Raw genomic sequence first — 6,590 nt, forward strand, 5'->3', positions numbered from 1 at the left:
TAGCATCTGCAGAAGAACGTGAAAACAGAGCAGCTGAGTGGTATTCCTGTCCTCCACCAGCAGAAACAAAATCATTCGCGACTGGTGGGCTTGTAAAGAAGAACTGAAAAAAAAAAAATGAAGGAGACTGAAGGTGCACATACAGAACTGAATGCATGATGGTAAACCAGATGATGATTTTCAGTGATTTTAAAGGTCAGTTCGGTTTTGTAAACGAAGAATTTTTTTAGTCTGGCTTTCCAATCTAATTATAAAAATGGTAAAAATGTTATTTTAAAAAATGCTTAGCAATTAATGTGTGTCTTATATTCCATAGCGTCGTATAGTCCGTAAAATATTTTGTTCAAACACACTGAAGAAGACTCATTAAAGGGCAAAGATTGCCGTTTTGTGGCTGCAGAAAACGTGTCACGTCAATCCGCTGCAAACCACACTTACATTGTTTACTGAAAATTTCATTTCAAATGATGAAATATTGTCTCTGCTGAAGACAGTTTAAGTTCTCTCGTAGTTAAATATATAATCGACTCGAACGTATTTCCTGCATGAACAAGGTTTAAATGAGCACACGCCATGATTTTGGGTAATGAACAGGGGACTGGAAATTAATTTCATAAGTGATCCATATTATTGTAGAGCTGAAAATAAACTGTTGTGTTATTCACAAAGTGGATACTGAAACTTATGAATAATGTATAGAATTGTCCTTCTATCTATACAGAACCAAACATTTACAAATACAAAAAAATAACCACAGGTTCATGATCCCCCCCCCGAAATATTGCTTCATGAATGGGAAAGTAATGAGATACGCGACTTGTATGCTCAGATGACCGAAAGGAAATCAGATATCGATCTTCATAGGATCAACAAAAGACGTGAGTTGGAGCAAGGAATAAATAATTACACGTATGAAACACATCTGTCAAGTACCTTACCTAAGAACACCTGAAAAATCTCGTATCTTCTACGTATGCTAAGGCGGAGCAATCAACCTATAATATCATAAAAATTATTGACGATGTAATGACTCCCTTCCATTATCTCAAGCAGAAGTGTCCATACATTAAAATTTGTCATGTTCACGGGAGCAGGCAGAAGAGTTGTATACGGCGGAAGGCGAGAGAGTGTCTTTGTCCGATAAGCCACGCCCGCCTAGCGAATTCGGTTCTCTACACCAATCAATACGATTGTCTGACTGGACTCCCAGTTCAGATTATTTGTTAGAAATACGCTGTGGAACCCCAAACCAAATATGATGTTACCGTAGCACTCAAGAAGGCAACGGCCTTGCCCCAGTGGATACACAGGTTCCCGTGAGATCACCGAAGTTAAGCGCTGTCGGGCGTGATCGGCACTTGGATGGGTGACCATCCAGGCGGCCAAGCGCTGTTGCCATTTTTCTGGGTGCACTCAGCCTCGTGATGCCAATTGAGGAGCTACTCGACCGAATAGTAGCGGCTTCGGTCAAGAACCCCACCTTACGACCGGGAGAGCGGTGTGCTGACCCCACGCCCCTCCTATTAACGTCCTCCACCGAGGATGACACGGCGGTCGGATGGTCCCGGTATGCCACTCGTGGCCTGAAGACGGAGTAGCAGTCGGAAATATTAACTATAGATTCTCTGAGTGATACAAGCGCTTATAGGCTCACTTATAAAATCACGACACGAAAGTCGTCCACAGCAGACGGCTTTCAATTGGTAGAAGGTAGCCGCCGCCAGCAGCGTGATGTGGCTCCGAAAAACTGAGATAGACAGTAAAATTTCACCCACAGTATTGCCCATACACAAATACGGCACATTTCCTGCCCCTCAATCTCTCTGTCTATCCCATTCTGCACCTGCTCTCTGTCATCTTCTTCCCCCTTTCCTCTGCCCTCTTTCTCCCCCTATATCTTTCTATGTCTTACTCCCCCTTCTCCCTGTCCACTTTCTCCAGCCCCCTCGGTCTGCCCAACTGTTCCTCTCCCTCTTTCACTGCCCCTCTCACCTGGGAATCTGTCTGTCCATCTCCTACTCCTCTCTCTTTCTATCTGCCTTGTCCTCCACCTTGTACTATCCAACTCCTTTCTCCTCTCTTTTTCTGTTAAGTTGTGGCCATTCACTCCTCTAGCCCGTGGAATACACTGGAAATTCTACCCACACAACATACCTGTCCTGCAGGGCAGCTTAGATCGTATATCCATTTCCATCTAGGCTGTCATGAAAGAACACCGACAATCTTTACAGACAGCTTCCAAACCAAAACAAGACAAAAATGTTTACTATACAAGGGCTCTAAAGCACATACCTTAAGAGATATGAGCACTTGTCCGTCTTCGATATTGTGAAACACGTCTCTTCTACTGCAAGGTTTTTGCTTTTCATATTTTGGGAGGATGTAGTATGGACCAAAACAAGGAAAAAAGTCTGGGAAACATGAGCTTGAACATGTATACCTTACAAGCTATGAGAACTTGTTCAGTAGAATGGGTGTGTCTCACGCTAGCAAAGATCATCAAGTGTTCATAGCTCTCGAAGTAAGCCTTTTAGACCCCATGTTTAGTAGACTTTTTTCCTTGTTTAGTCAATAATTTCTCCTTCCAAACTATGGAAAGCAAAGAACTTGCAGTAGAAGAGATGCGTTTATAGTAGCGAGGATGAACAAATGTTCATATCCCTAAAGGTATGCAACTTAGGGCCCATGTTTACCAGACATTGTTTACTTGTTTCTGTATAAAAAACCTGTCCTTAAGTTCGTCGGTGTTTTACGTGGCACACCCTATATACGAGTATGTTTATGTATGATAATGATGAAGTCCCATAGTCCTTGTCAGAGCGTAGGGGAACGATGCGGGAGACCCGCACCGCCGTACAAGGCAAGGTCCTAGTGGAGGTGACCCCGCTGGGAATCGAACTCGGAACCCCGTGCTCGGGAAGCGAGAACGCTACCGCGAGACCACGAGCTGCGGACATGTTTGTGTATATGATATGATAAATATAGATTAGATGGCGTAAGGAGACGAAATGGACGCCTTTCACTATTGATATCTCAAAATACGTACACTCCTGGCCATTAACATTGCTACATCAAGAAGAAATGCAGATGATAAACGGGTATTCATTGCTCAAATACACTCCTGGAAATGGAAAAAAGAACACATTGACACCGGTGTGTCAGATCCACCATACTTGCTCCGGACACTGTGAGAGGGCTGTACGAGCAATGATCACACGCACGGCACAGCGGACACACCAGGAACCGCGGTGTTGGCTGTCGAATGGCGCTAGCTGCGCAGCATTTGTGCACCGCCGCCGTCAGTGTCAGCCAGTTTGCCGTGGCATACGGAGCTCCATCGCAGTCTTTAATTGTTTTCCATTTCCGTATTATTTATATTATTTGTAATGTATCTAAAAGCTGCACAACGAACAAAAACGAACAAATAACGTAAAAGCCCGCCTCCACGTGGCAAGACTTGGGCAACAGTGTGAGTGGGATCGGGAACAGGGGAGGTAACTCACATAACCACTCCTGGGCCCGAGCCCAGTCACAGTGGCTAAGAGGCTTAATACGACCCACCATAAGCAATTAGAAGGTGGGTCAATAAATAAAGAGCAGCAAGTGAAAAAAAAAAGAAGAAAAAAAAAGTCTTTAACACTGGTAGCATGCAGCGACAGCGTGGACGTGAACCGTATGTGCAGTTGACAGACTTTGAGCGAGGGCGTATAGTGGGCATGCGGGAGGCCGGGTGGACGTACCGCCGAATTGCTCAACACGTGGGGCGTGAGGTCTCCACAGTACATCGATGTTGTCGCCAGTGGTCGGCGGAAGGTGCACGTGCCCGTCGACCTGGGACCGGACCGCAGCGACGCACGGATGCACGCCAAGACCGTAGGATCCTACGCAGTGCCGTAGGGGACCGCACCGTCACTTCCCAGCAAATTAGGGATACTGTTGCTCCTGGGGTATCGGCGAGGACCATTCGCAACCGTCTCCATGAAGCTGGGCTACGGTCCCGCACACCGTTAGGCCGTCTTCCGCTCACGCCCCAACATCGTACAGCCCGTCTCCAGTGGTGTCGCGACAGGCGTGAATGGAGGGACGAATGGAGACGTGTCGTCTTCAGCGATGAGAGTCGCTTCTGCCTTGGTGCCAATGATGGTCGTATGCGTGTTTGGCGCCGTGCAGGTGAGCGCCACAATCAGGACTGCATACGACCGAGGCACACAGGGCCAACACCCGGCATCATGGTGTGGGGAGCGATCTCCTACACTGGCCGTACACCACTGGTGATCGTCGAGGGGACACTGAATAGTGCACGGTACATCCAAACCGTCATCGAACCCATCGTTCTACCATTCCTAGTCCGGCAAGGGAACTTGCTGTACCAACAGGACAATGCACGTCCGCATGTATCCCGTGCCACCCAACGTGCTCTAGAAGGTGTAAGTCAACTACCCTGGCCAGCAAGATCTCCGGATCTGTCCCCCATTGAGCATGTTTGGGACTGGATGAAGCGTCGTCTCACGCGGTCTGCACGTCCAGCACGAACGCTGGTCCAACTGAGGCGCCAGGTGGAAATGGCATGGTAAGCCGTTCCACAGGACTACATCCAGCATCTCTACGATCGTCTCCATGGGAGAATAGCAGCCTGCATTGCTGCGAAAGGTGGATATACACTGTACTAGTGCCGACATTGTGCATGCTCTGTTGCCTGTGTCTATGTGCCTGTGGTTCTGTCAATGTGATCATGTGATGTATCTGACCCCAGGAATGTGTCAATAAAGTTTCCCCTTCCTGGGACAATGAATTCACGGTGTTCTTATTTCAATTTCCAGGAGTGTATATTATACTAGAACTGACATGTGATTACATTTTCACGCAATTTGGCTGCATGGATACTGAGAAATCAGTACCCAGAACAACCATCCACGAGGCTTTTCATTGCGCCGATGCGCCGGAGTTCCCGGCCAAACAATGGGCGTTGATTTTGGTTCTTATTATTTTATGTTTTATGTACTTATAATTTTGGCTTTTTTAGTTAAGTTGCCAATATCCGTAATGACGGCCTCGATATGCATGGGTATTGAGTCAAACAGAGCTTGGATGGCGTGCACAGGTACAGCTGCCCATGCAGCTTCAACACGATACCACAGTTCATCAAGAGTAATGACTGGCGTATTGTGACGAGCCTGGATTCATCCGAAAAAATGACGTTTTGCCATTCGTGCACCCTGGTTCGTCGTTAAGTACACCATCGCAGGCGCTCCTGTCTGTGATGCAGTGTCAACGGTAACCGCAGCCATGGTCTCCGAGCTGATAGTCCGTGCTGCTGCCAACGTCGAACTGTTCGTGCAGATGGTTGTTGTCTTGCAAACGTCCCCATCTGTTGACTCAGGGATCCAGACGTGGCTGCACGATCCGTTACAGCCCTACGGATAAGATGCCTGTCATCTCGACTGCTAGTGATACGAGGCCGTTGGGATCCAGCACGGCGTTCCGTATTACCCTCCTGAACCCACCGATTCCATATTCTGCTAACAATCATTGGATCTCGACCAACGCGAGCAGCAATGTCGCGATACGATAAACCGCAGTCGCGATAGCCTACAATCCGACCTTTATCAAAGTCGGAAACGTGATGGTACGCATTTCTCCTCCTTACACGAGCCATCGAACAACGTTTCACTAGGCAATGCCGATCAACTGCTGTTTGTGTATGTGAAATCGGTTGGAAACTTTCCTCATGTCAGCACGTTGTAGGTGTCGCCAACGGCGCAAAACTTGTATGAATGCTCTGAAAAGTTAATAATTTGTTTATCACAGCATCTTCTTCCTGTAGGTTAAATTTCGCGTCTGTAGCACGTCATCTTCGTGGTGTAGCAATTTTAATGGCCAGTAGTGTATATGAAAATTCAAGGATACGGTTGCTATTGAATGGTATAGATGAGGAATAGCACAATATGACCACACTGCCCGCACAATGAATCCTGTGCAGAAGCGCCAGCGTCGACGACGGAACGAAGAATGTTTCGATCCCAATGCAATTACGACGTGCCTGCTCTGTTTCCACAAGGCTTTTGTTTGCGCCGATGCGCCGGAGTTCCCGGCCAAACAATGGGCAGAAATCTACTTTACACTTCATCACGATGCGAAATATGTAAAAATCGAACGCCAACTGCGCCGCTCGCGGCCGACTGGTCCCAGATTGGGGACTCCACGTGCTGGTGTGCGGGAGGAAGCGCCCGGAATTGTTGCCCACGGGACCCTGGGAGCCGTTACGAATTCCGGCCGCGCCTTGTCCTCTCGCAATCAGGCACCGCGTCAGAGGCGCGGAGGGGTGGCGCGAGGCGGCGCAGAATGAACGCTGATTGCGTCATGCGTCCGACGAGCTCACTTTGGCGGCCGGCCGACGCGTCAAAACAAATGCAAACGGGCAAGGGGCGAGAGCGAGGCGGTGCCTGCATGATCTCGACACTCTGCGCTCGCATGGAAATTAATGCAGCTAATAAATTGCAGCCTATCCGCCGACGTTATTCAATCTGCACACCGAGGAAGAAGTTGAGGAAACTAGGGAGAAATTTGGTAATACTTCACTGACGGGCAAA

The 6,590-nt window shown here is 47.9% G+C and overlaps 1 pseudogene; it reads left to right on the top strand.

Moving 5' to 3' along the window:
• The first annotated feature begins 1,280 nt into the window (after nucleotides 1-1,280).
• LOC124796856 lies at nucleotides 1,281-1,398 on the top strand (annotated as a pseudogene).
• Nucleotides 1,399-6,590: the final 5,192 nt, after the last annotated feature.

Source organism: Schistocerca piceifrons, chromosome 4, assembly GCF_021461385.2.
Source record: "Schistocerca piceifrons isolate TAMUIC-IGC-003096 chromosome 4, iqSchPice1.1, whole genome shotgun sequence".
NCBI lineage: Eukaryota > Metazoa > Arthropoda > Insecta > Orthoptera > Acrididae > Schistocerca > Schistocerca piceifrons.